General features: G+C 44.8%; 1 long non-coding RNA gene across 1 annotated transcript in view; it reads left to right on the forward strand.

Moving 5' to 3' along the window:
- Nucleotides 1-637: 637 nt before the first annotated feature.
- Nucleotides 638-20,765, forward strand: part of LOC140706976 (uncharacterized) — a 30,595-nt gene continuing 10,467 nt past the window's right edge. The window contains exon 1 of the long non-coding RNA XR_013545348.1: nucleotides 638-723. This is a non-coding gene — a long non-coding RNA (uncharacterized LOC140706976). The remainder of the gene's footprint in view (nucleotides 724-20,765) is intronic.

A 20,765-nucleotide genomic window follows, 5' to 3' on the forward strand; every position in this document is an offset into this window, starting at 1 on the left:
TATGAATTGATTGGATGATGTTATACTTTATGCTCTCCTATCCCCCAAAACCTTTTTTCCTTTCCTATCCTCTCTTTCTTTTTGTACCCTCTATCCCTGTTCCTAAATAATAAAAAAAAAGATCCAAAAAAAAAAAAAAGAGAGAGAGAAAGGTTACTCCTGTGACATTACTTGATCTTCTGAAGTCCATCATTCCAATTCCCTTCACAATTTCGCTCTCTCCTCCCTCTATACTTTTCCTCTCCTGTCTCCCTTGTGCAGCTTCTGGTTTTCTTTTCTTTTTAAAAAGCTGTTGTGTTTCGTCTTCTTTGCTCTCCTGAGTTTTTGGCTGTCACAGGTCCCTCTTACACTGGGGCTCCTCCCCACTCTTTCTTCTCTGACATCATCCTAGGGTACCAGGCACATTAAGAAACTCAGAGAAAGAAAGCAATGAAGGAGAAACAAGAAGCTTTATAAAAAGAAACTAAAACTGCTCTCCAGGGGGAAGGAAAGGAAATGCTCCAGCATGAACTGCAGCCTCCACTTCGCCAAGGATAAATGGAAGTCCTCTTTCAAAGAGAAATAAACAAAACAGAAATGGAAACTCTTTTTCAAAAAGAAAGAAACCAAATAGCACTGCTGGAAGATTAATAAATCAAGATGAAGAGGTTCTCTTGAAGGAGAAGGCAAGAGAGGGGAAGGGACATGACTTGGAAGTAGAATTGTTACCAAGCAGTGAAAAGGGTAAGGTTCTTGTGTGTTTATTTTTTTTAAAATGTGCACGGCTGTTACTGTGCTGTCAGATCCCAGTTCTGCAAATTCAAGACAAACTGGAGGACAGGGAGCACAGACATAAGCCATGTGTCCCAAATCCCAGTCTCTAGTGGTCAGCTGTCATCTTAGTATCCCCAAAACTTCTATCCGTTGAACAGCCTGTTTAATTATATTTTATTTTCATTGGCATGAGTTGAGGGAAGCTTATCCTGACACACATACATTCAGCGTGGATGCAGATTTACAGCATTAACCATCCAACAGATCTCTGCTCCCAGTTTGGCTTCATGATGGGCTGGCTTTCTATAGATGTTTCCACATCTCCTACAAATCTCTCTCAATTCTAGTATGATCTTGCCTCAGTCTCTCCCTGTTGGAATTATGCATCTAAAACTAAGCTGATGGCTTCTTCATAAAATACTTGAAGTAGTCATTTCCTGTAGCAAGGAGGGGCCCTAAACACTGGTTCCTATAAGGTTGTCACCTTTCAGAAAAGTCTGGCTATCCCAAGAAATTTGTTCAGCAGAAGGCAGAGTATTTGGGTCGTGGTTTTACCTGACAATGCTAAATTGCCTAGCAAATCTACAAACTTAAAAGGCCAAAATCCTTAGTAGCATCTAGCATCTATGCATGAAATGTGATGGTGCATCAACACATAAATAAGTCCCATTGATTCAAGAGGTCTGTACTAATTGTGACTAATAATTGGATTTAGGCATAGTATCCCTTCTGTTATTCCCATCCCAAACTTACACTGCTGAATCACTGAACGGGAAGGGATCTTGAGTTCCTCCAACTCAAGCCTTCCTCTCCAATTTCATTATAGAACTTAATGATGCAGATCCTCTTTTCAGTATTCTCAGATATTAAGGATAACATCACTTGTGCCCATATAAACATCTTTCTACTCTACCAGAAAAGATAACAGCTTTGCAGAGAACAAAGGACATACTATTATACTATCCAGGCCTGTCCTAACCGTTATCTGGTGTAAGACAGTACCTCCACAGTTGGCAGAGTGCTCAGGCTGTGATATCAGAGCTGCCGCCACCTACCCACCTACCCCTGCACGCCTCCTTCTTTAAATCTCCACCTTCATAGCATGGCTGCTTCTTAGTCAGCTGTGTGAATAATGCCTGGCTCTGAGGGGCCTCAGGGTCAAGGTGCTATGGGAGAGGTTTGTGCAGAGTTTAGCTACACAAGTCATTTAGCTGCACAGCAAAAGTGCAGGGATTCATAGGGCAGAATAGCTTCAAGATCCCCAGAGACCATCCCTTTCTCATTAACTGGCTCTTACAGTCTCAACAAATCACTCTGAGACATTAGTACATTTCTTTACTTACTGTACAGTTGTAAACAGATCAACAGCAAACTAACAAAACAACAGACTGCTTCAAAAGACTCAAGAGAGGGAAAGGAGACACAGAGCAGAGAGGTGGGTCTCTCTTTCAGAGGCAGGAGAAAACAATTAACTTATTGTTGACAGTCACTCCAGTCCAGAAAGGTCCTTCACAGCCACATCTACTAGAGATAGCATGCAATGTAGGAAAACAAAATAACCCCCCCCCCAACCCTCCCCATCCAACAGGGCTGTTTCCTCCAAAACACCTGTGCCCTTTGGAGCCAAGGATTATCCACATACCTATCTGAGTGGCAAGAGGGATGTGGTGCCACTGCGGGTTAAACCACAGAAGCCTCTCTGCTGAAAGGTTGGAAGGCCAGCAGTCATAAGATCAAATCCATGTGACGGAGGGAGCTCCCGTCGCTTGTCCCAGCTCCTGCCAATCTAGCAGTTCGAAAGGATGTAAAAATGCAAGTAGATAAATAGGTACCACCTCGGTGGGAAGGTAATGGTGTTCCGTGTCCAGTCGCGCTGGCCACGTGACCAAAGAAACTATCTACAGACAAACGCTGGCTCTGTGGCTTGGAGACAGGGATGAGCACCACCCCCTAGAGTTGGACACAACTGGACTAAATGTCAAGGGGAACCTTTACCTTATCTGAGTGGCAACTGTGCTAGAAACAGGGGAGTGGCAAGGAGCTACTATTACCACTACTACCTTTTCCTGCCCTCCTTTTCCTCTCCCATGAGTGTTGCCACACAACAACAGCAAGGAAGCACTGGCAGTACTCCTCTTCCTGGCTCAGGTGGTGGGTGAGCTTGTGCCAGTCCTGATGGTGTGGAAGTTGTTCCTCTGGTTTTCAAACTAGCAGCATCAAAAAGAAGCATCATTATTTCTGCTTCAGTCAGCTAAAACACTGGTTCTTAACCTTGGGTTACTCAGGAGTTTTGGACTGCAACTCCCAGAAGCCTTCACCACCAGCTGTCCTGACTGGGGTTTCTGGGAGTTGCAGTTCAAAAGCATCCGAGTAACAAAGGTTAAGAACCACTGAGCTAAAAAGCTCATTTAATATCGGATCTTTTCTTCTGGGGTGGGGGCAGGAAAGCTGCACATAGTTGCTAATACAGCCTGTTTATTTTTAAATTATTCCCAAGCTGGGGAAGTAGGAGAAGGCCAAAGGCTGACAGACAGACACTTGGACCCCTGTTAATTTGTTCCCAGAAGACTCGGATAAATTTCTTCCATCAGTCCATGTTGAATAGTTGAAGCTCTTTAACCCAAAGGACTGGTGAAATGGAAATGCTACTGGACAAAATCCCTCAAACAATTCCACAGCTTTATGAACTTTGAAGTCTGAAGTGAGCAGAGTACTGTATTAACTCCAAATTCAAACTCAAGGTGACATTAACAAAATTTAAACTCAAACTGACATTAACTTAGCTTATTAAGCTGAGTGCAGCCAGAAAGGTCATTTGAGTTGCTCCTTTGGCAATATTTTTAGCAGCACCTAATGAAGGCCATTTCCTTTATGGTATCGCAAAGCATGCCCTCCTTGCATCTTCCGGGACAACGTTTTATGCATGACTGACAGTTACTAAGACAGTTTGCCTAGAAGAGATAATGAATGCCCCTGTACTCATGGCCAGAATTTATCTAATTATGCCTATGAAGCAGCCTTATTAATCTCTCTCTCCCTCTCTCTCTTACTGCCCCCTCTCTAGCATGTGGGGAGGAGGGAGATCAGAAAAATTGTCATTTGGGCCACATTGGCTGGATGATTCTGGAAACTACAGTCTAAAGAGGTAGATATCCAGATCTGTATTGGTGTCTCTTCTTGTTTTGTGCTGTCAAGATGGAACCGATTTATAGCAACCTTAATAGGGCTTTCAAGGTAAGGGAGATATTTAAGGAGTGGTTTTACCCGTTCCATCCCCTCCCCTGTGAGTTTCAACAGCCAAGTGAGGATTCAGACCTTGTTTTCCAGAGCCCTGGCCCTTAACACCACTACAACACACTGGGAATCTCTGTCTGGCTACTAGTAAAAGCTACCAAAATTGGGTTTTTGGTTCTCATACCTTTTGAAGCAAATTGTAATTAATAATTGCCACACAGAGTCATCTTCCCTGGTTTTTAGCTTGTTAGACAAACACAGTTACTTAAAAAAAATAAATAGAACTTTATGTCGAGAGTATATCTTCTATACTTTGAACGTGTGTACATAAACATGGACTAGCAGAAACTTTTAAAGCTAATTCAAGAAAGACTGTGGCTCCCTGGAGAGAACTGGTGGAAACTTAACAGAAGTCAGTGCTCTTCCTTTAACTCCGGATGCAAAACCTAAAACAGGCCAAACATCATTTAGAAAAATACTCTGTATTTACATATGTAACTTAAACAGCTTATCTTCAGCATAACAGCTTAACATAACAGCATAATATGATAATGTAACAGCATATCCATATACAGTAACTGGTTACTCACAAACCAGTATAACACAACAGCATGACTGCTCCTATACCAGGGCAACTTTACTGCTCCTGAACCAGAGCAGCAAAGTACAGTGGTGCTTCAACTTATGAACGTAATTGGTTCCGGAACTCGAGTCATAACTCGAAATGGTTGTAAATCGAAGCACCATTTCCCATAGGAATGCAATTAACCTGTTCCGGCCGAGGAAGGAAATCACAAAAAAAAAAAAAAAAAAAACACTGCAAGACCCATCGGAAACTGATTAGTCCATTCTGGCTGAAGTAGGGCGGGGAGAAAAGCAAACAAACCGTGCAAGACCCTTCAGAAATGCAAAAAAAGCAAAGCAAAAAGCAAACAAACCCCACAAGACCCATCGGAAACAAATTAATCCATTCCGGCTTGGGGGGGGGAAGCAAACAAACCATGCAAGACCCTTTGGAAATGCAAAAAACAAAAAGCAAAGCAAAAAGCAAACAAACCATGCAAGACCATTGGAAATGGGGGAAAAACAAAAAACAAACTCTGCAAGACCCATCGGAAATATAGGGGAAAAAACCCAAAAGCAAAGAGACTGCAATATCCATTGGAAATGAGGGGAAAACCCAAAAACCAAACAAACCCTGCAAGACCCATCAGAAATGGGGGAAACCCCCAAGAAACAAATAAATCCTGCAACACCCATCACAGCATAGAAACATAATCCCACCACCCAGCCCAAAACCACACTGCAAAACCCACCCATAACAGTTTTTTAAAAGCAGAAAGCAGCACCTTACCTTACCTGGCAGTCCGAAGCCTCCTCAGATCACACACTCTCTAACTGCTAGGACGGAAGAACTACAAAGAACAGCCTTGTCACCACCTACAGTTAGCAATTTGAATTCACCACCTTTTTACCCTGCCTTTTTCTGTTCATAACTCAAAGCTCTGGTCACAAGTAGAAGCAAAATTTCGGGACATTTGTAAGTCAATGCACCACTGTAATGCTCCCACAGAGCTTTCTTTATACAGAGAAAAAGCCTCTGTAATCAGCAACACCTAAAGAGAAGCCTGGCTGAAATGCTTAATAGCCTAGGACAGGCCAAGCTCCCAGCACCCATTATGGTAACTTCCTTTTCTAACAGGAAAGTAGGTTGGAGCTTCGCCTATTGTAAGCCATGAAGCATTGAAAACAGGCATTTCTCCAGGTGAGCACAATTTAGGCATGCAGCTAAGAAGTAGACCTCCCAGAATGGACAGTTATGGGATTTGGAGAAATAAAATGCTACATAAAGTATCTACAGTGAATAGAAGCATTATGTTCTTGCTCACTCAATGGCCAACATGTGTGAATAGTATACGTATGGATGTATGCAAGAAAAACATGATGACAGATGCTGAACCTTCTTGATGGCCACTAGCACAACACATCCTGATTGGCAGACATCTAAAAATAAAACAAAGCACTTTTCTCAAGAGACTTTCCCACCACCACCTAAGCCCTTCCACCACACTGCTCATTCACAGGAAAATAAAAGAAAGTTTGTAATTATGTTAGCAGAGTACACCGACCTAGAAAGGTAAGCTTATGGATGTGAATTACAAGTAATCACTAAGGATGATCATAATAAGATAAAAGGAAAAGATTATTGCTTTCAAAAATTTATTCAGCATAAAACTTACACTTGAGTACAGACTCTCCTAGAGCCGGCTTCTACAGGTATGCTGAAGGTCAGCATGGAAGCACACTCGGAGTTGGCCATCCCTTGCAGATTAAGGAGAACCAAAAAAAATCTAAGCTATTTCTTTGGAAAAGGTGAACTAGTCTAACAGAAATGTCCAAAGGACAACAATCTATGTGTGGTCACCCAGAAAACCAACATAGGTCAAGCATACAAGATGTTATTCAAATAACAATTTTTTTATCTTGTTGTTAAAGTGCCAAATACCATTATTTTACCACTTCTCATCATATTAGATCATTACAGCCACTTTCAGCTACTGTAGGTAATAATTTAAACTTTACCTATTTAACACATTAATCAACAAATTAATTAGATTTTCATGACTTGTTGAGACCACCAAATTTAGATAACCATGATGATTTTATGCTAATGAATTGGCACCCCTAATAATGTTTCCAACCTAGATATGAGCTATTCATATACCTCTCTTGGGAGAAACCAATATGGATATCGCCACCATACATGGCCAATTGATTAGACCCATCCTCCCCCCAAAACCAGACCTACCACTCATGGCATGGTGTGCGGGGCCATCGTCATTTGCAGTGAGCCAATTGAGAAAGTAGCCTGGCCAAGGCTTCTCTGCCTCCCAGCGCTGCTGATCAATCTGGCGAGGAGGTGGGATGGCAAGTCTCCGTGCTCAGCTGCTGAGTAGTCAGCACCACAGGGAGGCAGGGAGGCCCTGGCTGAACTACGTCCATGATTGGCACAGTGTGAACAACAGTGGCCGTGCTGCAAGCGGTAAATGGACAGCCCGGTTCTGGGGGAGGGTCCAATTGGCCCAGGCACCTGTGGTGGTAATATTCATATTTGTCTCTTCTGGGAGACGAATATGAGTTTCCCATCTGTAACTCAGGCCCTAGCCACAAGTAGACCACCTGTGCAATATGGAAAAAGTCATCTTGTTTGTTCAGAGCAGAAGCAGTAGCAGTATTGGGGTGGGACCTCAGAGCAGAAGGTCAAAAGCTCATTCATCAGAATGAGCTGGCAGGTTCCTAAATGCCTCACAGCTCAGTCTCAGAATTCTAAAATGAACAAAGCAATTGTCTGGTTCAGGCAACCTTCCCTTCACAAAGCACAGACTCCTTCTTTATTTCAACACATTTATTCAATGGAACGACAGAAGTTACTTTCTCCTCAGCTACATAACTCAAATCAGGATTCCCTCTCCCAGGTTCCATGTTTCTCCTTTAACACATACCAACTCGTTAACAGGATTAATTAGATAGTCAACTAGTAATAACATATCTGAAACTAATGGAGTGGATATTACTTCTGCAGGCTTAGAAGTGCTTATTGGTGAAAAACCCATCCTATGTCGGGCTTCCATACTTTCATTCATGTGTCTTTTCACACCCTGGGGGGGGGGGAAATCTTGGTCATCCCAGGACTGATCCAAAGGAAGGTAGACATTTGTTATTCTCCCAGCTATTCACCTCTCTCTAGAATTTTTCCCTTTCTCTTTTTCTAGCTTCTCTTTTTGCCATTTCTCTACAATATAGGGGCTTTCTTACTTGCATTTCTCTCCACTCCTTCTCGGCTACCTCTTTAGGCATCTTCAAAGGGACCCATTCACCTGTCCATGGCTCTTCCTTAATTATTTTGACCCGGTTTGCTTTCCCCTTAGCCTCCTCAGCTATCCAACATTCCTTAGACAGCCTTTCTGTCTTCACTTCCCCTCTTACGTATATATATTCCTCTTTTCCTGCCTGAATTGCTCCTCCTAGTGGACTCTCACTTCTCACAGTAATACACATTGTTGTTTAAACACTGGGGTCCCAATACAGTCTAAAAGTTACCTAGCTGCACCATAGATCATCCATGGCTCACTGATAGCACACATGCTTCCCATGTAGAAGATCCCAGGTTCAATTCCAAGCATCTCTAGATAGGGTTAGGAAAGAACTCTATCTGATACCATGGTTACTGTTGATAACAGCTGCCTAGAGTAGTCGTAATTGCCAGATAGGCGGGGTATAAATGGAATGAATGAATGAATGAATGAATGAATGAATGAATAAGTAAGTAAGTACCGTATTTTTCGCTCCATAAGACGCACCTTTCCATAAGACGCACCAATTTTTTAGGAGAAGAAAACAGGAAAATATAATCTGTTTTCTTCACTCCATAAGACGCACAGACTTTCCACACCCCTGTTTTGTGGGAAAAAAGTGAGTCTTATGGTGCAAAAAATACAGTAAGTAAGTAAGTAAATAAATAAATAAATAAATAAATAAATAAATAAATAAATAAATAAATAATGCTGAGCTAGGTAGAATGAGATTCTGACTCAGTGGAGAATAGCTTCCTCTATTTTTTATGTTCCTGAGTTCAGCATTTCCTAACTATACTGGCTGCAATTTGATGCTATGAATAGACCATTCTGATGTATCTCTCCACATTTTGAAGAGATGTGGCACTTTTCACATAGCCACCTAAAGAGCCCCCCCCATAAGTTAGTGACTAAAATCAAGAGATTCAAATGACCAAATCGCACCACTGACAGAAAACATGCATATTATACAACATTTGTTCTGATCTGCAACAGGCACGCATGAAAGCACGTGAGACAAATAACTGGTGTAATGATCAAGGCCAGACTCTCTGTATAGGAAGGTTATGGGTTCCATGGGATAACAAATACTATTTTATATGACCTATCTTATATCTCTCATATAAGCCGCCTAGAGTGGTCCGGTGGGCCAGATAGGCGGGGTATAAATTAAATAAATAAATAAATAAATAAATAAATAAATAAATAAATAAATAAATAAATAAATAAATAAATAAATAAATAAATAAAGATGCAATGTTTCTACTGTAACTTTTCTGTACAGAGGTAAATTTCCTTACATAATCTTGCGGACCGTACCCTTACTAAAAGTTTCAGTTTACGTCACACACTTTGGCTTGTCAGATTGCTATTCTGAATGCAAGATTAGATTGTTCCCAAACATTCTTCAGAGACTGCTCACAGACCTTTATCTAGAAATCATCCCACACCCATTAAAAACAACAACAACCTTTTGTTCAGGTGGTGGACTGACAGATTCCAAGCTCAGATGATCCATTTTGTTTTGTCAGAGTCATAATTGGCAATTTTATCACCTCAGGCAAGCAGCATTAAATGTGCCCAGCACACATGCCTTCCATCTTCTGCCATCGGAGTATCCCATTTGCCTTTGGCAGGTATCTCTGCACCCAGTACAAGGTGAACACAGGATTCAGGTAGAACTGGTGGGCAGGTCAACAAGCAGGCCTCCTCCTCCTCCTCTGCAGCTCAGTGCTACATCTCTATTAATGCAATGGAACTGTGCAATCTTCCACAATCCACCATGCCACTGCCATAATGGAAATGCCTTACAGCAATCCACCCTGAGCCGGAGGAGGAGCTTTGTCTTGGTGAAGCTAGCAGCTCTCGGGAATAGCTCCTGGGAAAAGCTAGAACCACTTCGGTCTGGGACCCTCCCAGAAACGGGGGAGCCAAGGAAGAGTCAGGAGAGACCCTTCTGCAGCAGTTCGTGAGCCAAAGAAGTTAGAAGATTGGGCAGCAACTCGATTTTTCTTTCTTCTGGAAATTCACATCAGCACAGACGAAGACGGGAAAACAGAAGCACGGCGAAAGTATACATCAAAGTAAGTGGAAGCCCTTGTTCTATGAAAAACCTCATTAAATAAAGAACAAGTGATTGTGTGCAAATTTATGACCGAATGAGATAAGGAGCGGCATTCCTAGCATACCAGCTTTTACTCAAGCTGAAGGTCGAGTCATTTCTAAAGGAACAGCCAGGCAGAAATAGCTCGTGTCTCCATTAAAGGATGAAAAATAACTCTTGAAGAATCAACTGACAGGCTTTGAAAAAATAAATTCTGTTGCAAGCTGTTCACTTTGGACCCTTTTCCTCTTTGGATATATATTTTTAGACTGTGTGGGACTCTGCTTTCCGTGGGTAATATATTTGCCGGGATCCTGATTGCTGGACCTCCCTTTTCGGGGGAGGAGAAGGAAGCTTCTGGAAGTAAAAGGGAGAAGAACGTACTGTGAGCTGTGAACTGGGGGCTATGTGGTTTGAACTGAACTGGGATCTTGACAAATGACATTCTAATAATAGAGTCTTGCCGGGTGAAGGTTAAAACAAACTTGGAGAAGAGAAAAGAAGGGAAAAGAAGAAGCAACCGGTCTGAAAGTTATCAGCGACGTGGAAAAGGACTGGACTATAAAGACACTTGAGAGATTCATGTTTTAGATTCCATCTCTTACTTGAATGTACCTGCTATCTTATTGCTAATATTGTATAGTTGCAAGGTGAAATATTAGAAATATTGGATGTGTATTGGGGTAAAGGGGAGAGGGAATTTTAAGTGAAAATAGTGGAAACAGAAAATGGAACCTCCCCCTGAGAAAATTACAGATCGGTGGCTAGACTGGAAAACCTCTTTTCAGATGTCACTGTTGCAAAAATTCATGCAGGTAAATTATTATATTGACCAGATGGAAGACGTGATTGGAGGCTCTAGGGGAGGGAAGGTAGCGGAGGTTAAATTACACCAAAAAGAGATCTCAGAACCGGCTGTATTGATGAAGATATCAGATAATATACAAGGGATGGAGGGCCACCCAGTAAGCGATGTAGCAATAGCAGATAAGAAAATTGAGGTTGAAAAGCAAACTTTGAATGATATTGTTCCCCCTTTTAAAATATGGAAGAAAAAAGAGTCGCAGAAACAAAACAAGCACAGGGAGGAAAGGGGAGGGGAGAGCAGAATTTATATTATTTTGGGTCTGTTGAGTGTATTCTCAAGAAAAAAGGAGGGTGAAAGAGGGGATATATTTCACAATTGGCCTTGGTGTTCTGATGCTGTGGGAATAACATAGATTTAAGCTGTATTACACGTATAAGTTGAAAGCTAAAGAGGTTAATACATAGACAAAATAGTTAAAAGAAGAAGAAGAAAAAGAAGAAGAAAGATGAACCTTTATTGGAACATGAATAGATTAGATGTTTATATACTTGATATGAAAGATTGAATGATTATGCATTTGATGTTTTCTTATTCTCAAAACCCTTTTTCCATCCCCCCCACTGCCCTTTGCCTTTTGTATTCCTTCCCCATTACCCAATAGTTTTGAAAGTAAAATTAAAAAATTAAAAAAAAAAAGCAATCCACCCTGAGCCAATGCCTGCCAGGAAGAATGGAGGAAGAGGAAAAGGGAGACCACAGGCAACCTGGCCTTTGAACATGAGGGGATGGAGAAGCACAAAAGTAACTAAGAGTAATAGTGATCAGCTGAGGGAAATAAAAAGTGCTTGAGATTTGGCTCTGCATATTAAGGGATTCAACATTATCCTTCAGTCTCGAGAGACTATGGTAACGTGCTCTGAATAGAGGACTTGGAACAGCGTCTAGTGTGGCTGAGAAGGCCAATTTGAGAGTGACCATCCCTTCCACACTGAAGACAAATACAATCTGTCCCCTGTCCAGCTCCCTGATTTTGCTCCTTTTGAGACTGCCTTTTGCCTCGGCCTGCTGAACAAGTGCCTCTCCAAATTGGGAGAGGCCATGATGCACCACCTGCCTCCAGGCTGAACACTCAGATGTCAAGGTTTCCCATCTGTTGAGGTCCATTCTTTCAGATCCCGCTTGCAGATATCCTTGTATCGCAGCTGTGGTCTCTGTCTGGGACGATTTCCCTGCACTAATTCTCCATACAGGAGATCTTTTGGAATCCAACCATCAGCCATTCTCACAATATGCCCAAGCCAACGCAGACATCGCTGTTTCAGTAATGTATACATGCTAAAAATTCCAGCTCATTCTAGGACTACTCTATTTGGAACTTTGTCCTGCCAGGTGATACCAAAAATGCATCAGAGACAACGCATATGGAACGTGTTCAGCTTCCTCTCTTGCCATGCACAAAGGGTCCAGGACTCACTGCAGTACAGGAATGTACTGAGACTTCCCCAGAGTTAATTAGCTGCTTCTGTCTTTCTTTTGGAAACTTGCAGAAGTCAGAAGTGGGGAGGTTTTTAATGAACTAGAAGCTTTATAACCTTCCTGTCCATCTATACTTTTTTGTAACCTCAGTCCTGTCACTTTAATTGAACGGTGCTTTCCTTCCTTGCTTTCCTATTGAAAAATTCTGACATTCTGTGGCAATCCAATTAAATCTATATCACAGATCAAAATGAATTCCCCATTGCTGCCTCAAAAATTGCCAGATGAGCCAAACTTTTACAGCTTTTACAGCCTCACGGTGCAGGAGTAAGTCAGTAAGGGCACAGGGTCACCAAAATGACACAGATCACCAGTCTGCTTGTCTGTAAAAATGGCTTAACTTTAACTTTCAAAGTGAAAAAAGAAAACAAGACTTCTTACACCAATAAAGTAATTTTGTTTCTGCTCATCGCATTACCTTTGAAATGTCACAGAAACTTGCGGACAGAGACCTGCTGGTCCTTTCCTTCCCCTTCTCTTATCTCACCTCTTTAGTGCCAACCTAAAGCCTGCTTTAGAGGGTTTTGCAGCTCTCTGGAAGCAGGTTTCAAGGACACATTGGGGGATATATGGGAGAGAAGGAATCATTTCCCCTTCCATTCCACTGGTGGAAGGAAGCAGCACCAACAGTGGGAAGAGCCCCACATGAAGCGCCTGAGATCTTCTAAGAACTGTGTGTGATGGCACTTATTATAAGTGGTGGGTAGACATCATACAGCCAATGGTGGGTACGTCTGCAAGGGATGATAGAGAGACATATGGAAGCTGAGCATTTATACACATACATGCCCTTGTAGATAACTAAGCTTTCACAGACACGCATGCACAGATGCAGGCAAGCATTCTATCAGCCATTGATTGTCTCACCCCAGCTATTCATTCATGCTACAACTCAGCAGAAGTGCTGAAACATATACCTTCACCAAACTAGAAATGTTCTTATGTGCTGCTGCCGCCATTGCTGCCTCCCTCCCTCTTCTCTCCCTTTTTCCTCTCACATCACCATTCATACAGAGAGAAGGAGGAGAAAACAAGTGCACGTTCTAACCCTCCACCTGTATTAAGAAGGCAAGCAGGAGTCAGCTGACTCAAGAGTAGCATGAGCTGGAAGTGGGGCAGTCCCTCATCAGCCTTGATGGATCAAGTAGCTGCTGGTTGCCACTCAAAAGTTCATCATCCAATAGATGAGATGAGGAATGGGGACTTGGAGTGGGAAATGAAAAACAAGACGTGGAACAGCTTTATCTCTGGCTGATGGGTGATGGCACACTGCTTACAAAGCAAAAAGCAAAGAGAATGCTTAAAGCATTCTCTGGGCAGTTTACAATTAAATTATGCAGGCTAAACATTACCCCCTCAGTGAACTGGGTCCTTAATTTACCAATCTTAGAAAGATGGCTGACTGAATCAACCTTGAGCTGGCTACCATCAGGATCAAACTCAGGTTGTCAGCAAGGTCTTGAATGCAGTGCTTCAGTTTAACCACTGTGCCACAAGGCCCTTTGCTGTGATGCTCATCTTGGAGAGCAGAGTGTACCTCCTCAGTGACCTTGGCAATTTGTTGTGTTTTTTGGACTACAAATCCCACAATCTGGAATCCCCCAGGCAGTGTCTATTCCAGAACTCTGGATCCTGTAATTACATATTATCATATATGAAAACAATCATATATTTCAAATTTTAATCAAACGTTTTTGAACTGAGAAGAAACTGGGTTGGTGTGATTTTTTTTTTAGTCTGGGGTTTCTTTTTCTTTTCTTTTCTTGTTCTTTGGTTTTTTTCCAGACTTGGCTAAGGCAAGCAACAATTTCTAAAAGTCCCTGCCTAGCAATCAAGAGTGCTGCTTGTCGCCTGAAGTTATGTAAGCACACTTGCCATGCTGGTGGGCAGTTAGCACCAAGTTACATATAATCACTTTCACAATGCCAAAAGAGTAAATCTGAAGAGTGTGTAGGATGAAGTGCTATGAAAGTACTGTATTGGTTTTTACTAAACAACTAACACAGCTGTGGGGTTTCAACTCTACATGCATGTTAACAAAACAAAACAAAAAGCCTTTATGCATTTCGGAGGTTGCTAATAAAGTGGCCTGTAATTTCCTACAGATCTTTAATAAAGTGAATTTGGAAATGGCATTTCCTCTCCCTCACGTCTTGGGTCTGCATTAATCATAGCTGTCCCTGTCTGGGTACAGTCATTCTCTAAGAATGAAACAGACGTGACCTTCCTCACACTTTTCACCCTCCAGGAAGCACTATGTAAGATTTGGTAGTTTTGCCCAAATTACTGTGAAATAAAATACATGCAATGTTGTTTAAAACTAAACTCAGATGTCTAGCTCTGTCGCAAGCTGAATGTATTGCCTTCTATATCTTTCTTGCCTTGCTCTGGCAAATCATTGAAATTTTCTGAGTCTTAAGACGATGTTTCCTTGATTAGGAGGACTAATTAGAAACTCAGTGTTTGTTGCTCTTGCTCGAAGCAGCTGTCCTTGTTTGTTTTGGATGCTGGTGTTTACTGGTTTCATGAAATTCCAAGCTAAAGGTTCATGGGTTAGCGGGCTCAGTACTAGCCTTACCCAAGGTGCTGGCAACCTATGCTATGCCACTGACTTCAGCCAAGACAGACAAACATATTCTTTCATCATTATTGATAGACAGTAAACATGTTTAATGGCTGGAATCCTGTTTATGCAGCTGTGCCTGCATAAGGCTGATGATGTCATCAGACATGGACTTCAGTCTTTAAATAAAAGTTTCTTATTCCTCCCTTCTCAGGTTGTGAGGCTCCCTAAGGAGTTCTTTCAACATGGGGAACCCTTTGAATTACTTGGGGTGGAGGAGAAACCTTCAGTGCGATAAAATAACTAGTCCCAGTCCTCTCAGCAAGACGTGTGGTAGTAACTTGGGGGCATTGAAGACGGTCCCTAAGAAACCTCCGATCTTGAAGTAGAGATAGGAAGCTTTTCATTAAAGTTTGTGGCTAATGACATCATCAGCTTTATGCATGAAAATATGCACAAACAGGATTCTAATCAGTGTGTTTCTAAATTAGTGAGGAATAAAATCAGCAACCCTACCAGCATAGGTCCCCTTCCCCTATGCACAAGGGAACTTACCTTCTGAAGACTTTCTAAAATTGTTCTTACCTTAGCTAGACTATTTTTGGCCCTTTAGAAACTCATACTGAGATATTCTATGGCATTTAGTCAACGGGTGCTTTGAAATCCCAAGCATACTCTACCCCAGTGGTTCTTAACCTTGGGTTACTCAGGTGTTTTTGGACTGCAACTCCGAGAAGCCTGCACCACCAGCTGTGGTGGCTGGGGTTTCTGGGAGCTGAAGTTCAAAACACCTGAGTAAAGAAAGGTTACTTACCTGTAACGATGGTTCTTCAAGTGGTCATTCTGTGAATTCACACAAAGGGTTAATACCAGCGCCAGCGTTGGGCCTCTCGGAACGTTTTCTAGCTGCAAGAGAAAAGTAACAATGTTTAGGACTACCCCTACTGCGCACGCCCAGCCTAACCGTCCCTCAGTTCCATTTGTCCGCCATAGGCCCTCGAGTCAGAGAGATGCCAGTGACAGACAGACAGAGGGGAGGCCGGGCGGGATTGTGTGAATTCACAGAATGACCACTTGAAGAACCATCGTTACAGGTAAGTAACCTTTCTTTCTTCATCGTGGTCTTCTGTGAATGCACACAAAGGGTGATTAGCACGCTTACTAACCGGATGGTGGGCTGTCACTGAAGAGCCGATGCTAGCACTGCCCTCCCGAATTTGGTCTCCTCTTTTGCCCTCACGTCCAATCTGTAGTGGGTTATGAAGGTAGAGGCATTAGACCACGTAGCGGACCGGCAGATGTCGGGCAGGTCGACGCCACGAAGTAAGGCAGTGGAGGAGGCAACAGCCCGGGTGGAATGGGCTTTAAGTCCCTGTGGAGGATCTCTGTGGTTGAGCTCGTAGGCAAGGGCGATGGTAGACACGAGCCACCGAGAGAGCGTGGACGGCGAGGCCGGGCAACCCTTCTTAGGGCCAAAGTGGCAAAGGAAGAGTCTGTTGGCCAGGCGAAAGTCTTTGGTCCTGGATACGTAAAAAGCTAAGGACCGTCGAACATCGAGCATGTGGAGCATGCGTTCAACATCAGTCGTCGGAGACGGAAACAAAGTCGGCAGAATAAGTGGCTGGTTGACGTGGAAGTCGGAGACCACCTTAGGAAGAAAGGAGACGTCCAGGTAAAGCATAACCTTGTCCTTAAAGAACTGAAGAAAAGGTTGGTCATGGCGGAGAGCTGCCAACTCGCTAGCTCGACGAGCAGAGGTAATAGCCACTAGGAATAGCGTTTTTAAAGAGAGCATTTTGAGGTCACAGGTAGCCATAGGTTCAAATGGGGGTCTGGATAGGGCATGCAGAGCCAAATGGAGGGACCACTGAGGGAGTGGAGGACGAACGGGAGGTCGGAGGTTAGAGAGACCCCTCAAAAACATCCTGACGGTAGGATGGGAGAAAAAGCGGGATGAGGGAGAAGCTCTGGGCTGAAAGAAGACAACCGCAGCCAGGTACACCTTGATAGTAGAGATAGACAGGTGGAAATCAAACAGGTAACGGAGATACTGCAGAAGTGTGGAAAGAGACACAGGTGAGGAGGTGAGATCCCTCTGCTGGGTAAATTTCAGAAAGCTGTTCCATTTGTAGGCATACAAGCGAGACGTGGAGGGTTTGATGGCATTGGTCAAGACCTCCTGAATTTCTGGACGATCCTCCACGCCGTCAGATGGAGCGTGTCGAGGTCGGGGTGAAGGACTTTGCCTGCTTCCTGGGTCAGTAGGTCTGGCCACATTGGAAGGGTTACTGAGTCCACAGCCATGCTGACTAGAGTGGGAAACCACACTTGGCGAGGCCAAAAGGGTGCGATGAAGATGGCCGGAGTCATCGAGCGTCGGAGTTTGATCAAGGATCTCTGTATTAACGGGATCGGTGGAAACATGTACAAGAGACCCTGGTTCCATGGAATCATGAATGCGTCGCCGAGCGAGTGGTGACCGAGACCTGCCCGGGAGGCATAGCGGGAGCATTTTGCGTTGTGAGGGGATGCGAACACGTCCAGCACTGGGGTCCCCCACTGGTTGCAAAGGTCCTGGAAGACCAGAGGGTTCAACTCCCATTCGTGAGTCTGATAGTGAAGCCTGCTCAGAGTGTCGGCAAGTGTGTTGTCCTCCGTGGCTACATGGATGGCCACCGGGTAGATATGATGACGGTAACACCATTCCCAAAGGAGGATGGAGAGATACAGGAGTGAATGAGAGCGGGTTCCTCCCTGCTTGTTGACATAGTGCATTGTGGTAGTGTTGTCCGTCACTAGCTGAACTCCGCGGCCGCGGAGGAGAGGGAGGAAGGACTTGAAGGCCTTGATAACCGCCAGCAGTTCCAGGTAATTGATGTGGAACATGGCTTCTTGAGGCGTCCAGAGGGCGTGAATGGTGCGGCGCCCGCAGTGCGCCCCCCAGCCGGACGGACTGGCGTCCGTTGTAACTTGAACGGTGAGACGGAGTGGACGAAAGGGCCGGCCAACCGTGAGATGGGGTGTGTACATCCACCACTGGAGTTGTCTGGTGAGCTCCGGGGTGACACGAAGGCGTTTCCTTTGACTGTCGATCATGGGGTCGAAAAGGGTGAGAAACCAAGATTGGAGCGACCGGAGTTTGAGGCGAGCGTGCGCTAGCGCCGGCGTCGTAGAAGACATCAGGCCGAGGAGGTGCTGGGCATGGTGGGCTGTCACCCGAGCACCGGGGAAAAATTTCCTGATGGCTCGTCGAATCTTGTGTATTCTTTCCGGGGGAAGAAAGACTCGACCCTTTACAGCGTCCAAGCAGACCCCTATGTATTGAACTGTCTTGGAGGGAATGAGCCGGGATTTCTGATTGTTGACAGTGAGACCGAGATTGGAAAGAAGATACAGAATGAATCTTGTGTCTTTCAGGGATTGCCTTCTCGAGGTGGAGACTACGAGCCAATCGTCCAGGTAAGGGTAAACGTGAATGCCCCTGAGACGAAGGTAAGCCGCCACCGGAGCCATAACCTTGGTGAAGGTCCGGGGAGCTGTGGACAGACCGAATGGCAGGGCCTGGAATTCGTAGACCGTGTCCTGAAAGATGAACCGAAGGAACCTGCGGTGGTCGGGGTGAATAGTGACGTGAAAGTATGCGTCCTTTAGATCTATAAGGACGAACCAGTTGCTCTTTTTCAGCAAGTGCATGATGGACTCTAAGGTAAGCATCCGAAACCGTCTGGGTCGCAGGTAAGTATTGAGGAGTCTTAGATCGAGGATGGGTCTTATGCCTCCTCCGCTTTTTGAGACGGCGAAGTAGCGGGAGTAAAACCCGCATTGTACGTCGTGAGGTGGTACTGTAGAGATGGCCTCTTTTTCTAAGAGAGATGATATTTCTTCCTCTAGCGAGGAGTCGAAGGGAGAATGAGTTATGAAACCTAGCGGAGGAGATCTTATAAACTCCAGCTGGTAACCGTGCTGAATAATTTTTAGAGCCCAAGTGTCGTTTGTGATGACAGACCAGTTGTGAAGAAACGGTTGAAGGCGGGTGGTAGGTGGTGAGTGGGTGAAAACGGGGGGCCGAAAGTCAAAGATACTGTTTTTGTTTTCTGCCAGGTGGCTTAAAAGGTTGGCGGCGATGGGGCGGACGAGGGCGGTATCCCTGATAGCCCTGGACAGAAGAAGAGGACTGGCCAGAGCGCTGCTGAGGAAGGTGTTTGTAAGGACGGTATTGTTGGGAAGATTGATACTGTCCATAAGATTTACGCCATTGAGGGCGTCGCTGTCTAGATTGAGTCTGAACAGAATAAGACTTAGCAGTTCTCTTAGCCTTATGAAGGTCCTCCAAATGGGAGTCGGTCTTTTCGTTGAACAGCCCGGTAGCGTCGAAGGCGAGGCTTTCAACTTTTGATTTGACGTCCTCCATTATGTCCGCAGAACGGAGCCAAGCATGGCGCCGGATAGAGATGGCAGACATGAGGACTCTGGCAGAGATTTCTGCTGCATGTCTGATGGAAAGACGTTCATACTTGGATACCGTCTGAGCTTCCTCATATGAGTTGAGAAAAGCTTGCCTGGTGTCTTCAGGTATCATTTTCAACCCAGGCAAAAGTTTGAGCCACAATTGTTTGTGATAAGCTCCCAAAACAGTTTGATAATTTATGACTCGAAGTAGCAAGGTGACAAGGGAGTAGATTTTCCTGCCGATGAGTTCCAGCTTTTTACCCTCCTTGTCGACTGGAGTAACATGAGCCTTGGCCGAAGGCCTTGAACAGCTTGTTTCAACAATGAGTGAGTTTGGAATGGGATGCTTGAGCAGAAAATGAGTATCGGCCCCATGAATCTTGTAGAAGTGTTCTGTGCGACGAGGGACATTAGGTGTAGCCGCAGGCTGAGCCCAGAATTCCTTGATGGCCTCCATAACTACAGGCACAAAGGCTATACTGGGGGGAGCGGTACTGTCTCGTTTTATGTCTCCAAAGAACAAGTCCTCTCCCGGAGGGGAAGGGAGATTCAAGTCCAATTTAAGCGTCTTGGCAAGCCTGGACATCATCTGAGAGTAAGAAGAAAAATCCTCAGATGGAGAAGGAGCGTGAGTATCGCCAGTATCGGAAAGCACCAGATCACCCGGAGGTAAATCATGCGGTGGTAAGGGTGGGGGTGGCTCCTGATCGGAGTCAGAAGACCGCTCCGTGGACACCTCATCTGGATCAGAGGAGAAGACGTCCCTCTTCTTCCTTGGAGGGGGCTTCTCGACGTCGACCTGCGTTGTCGGGGGTCGAACGGGGACCACGGTCGGTGCCGAGGTGGGAGGGGCCGGTTGCGGTGGAGGGGCAACCGGTACCGGAAGAGGGTGGTCTTTGGCTCGAATGGCCCGGCGTCGGCGTCGAGGTCGGGTCGACTCCGAAGAAGAAGAGACATATATGTACCGGATCTTTTTGCGGTACCGGTCTCGAGAGGCGGATGTCGACGACGAAGGAGGAGACCGCGAACGGCCGCGTCGACGTCGATGGTGCTTACGACGCTTAGGGCGGTCGGAATCCGCCGAACGGGAAGAAGAGGACCGACGTCGGTGCTTGGTACGACGTCGATGAGAATGGTGCTTCTTCTTAGAGCGTTTACGCTTAGAGGATTTCGAGTCCGAGCGATCGCTAGAGTCGGACTGAGTGGAAGCTCGATGCCTCTTCTTCGATCGTTTCTGTCGAGGAGACTTCGACCTCGAGCGGCCGGAGGACGGGGACCGACTCGGGGAGCCATGCTTCTCCGTGCGAGAACGTTTGCCTCGAGGAGATTTAGACCTCGAGCGCACAGGTGATCGAGGTATCTTCTCTCGAGGAGATCTCGAGTCCGAGTGTACGGACGAGATCGACACGGGAGGCGACCCCTGGCCCGCAGGAAAAGGGCTATGTGGGGCAGAAGCGAGGCCAG

The sequence above is a fragment of the Pogona vitticeps genome, chromosome 4, assembly GCF_051106095.1.
Source record: "Pogona vitticeps strain Pit_001003342236 chromosome 4, PviZW2.1, whole genome shotgun sequence".
Taxonomy (NCBI): Eukaryota; Metazoa; Chordata; class Lepidosauria; order Squamata; family Agamidae; genus Pogona; species Pogona vitticeps.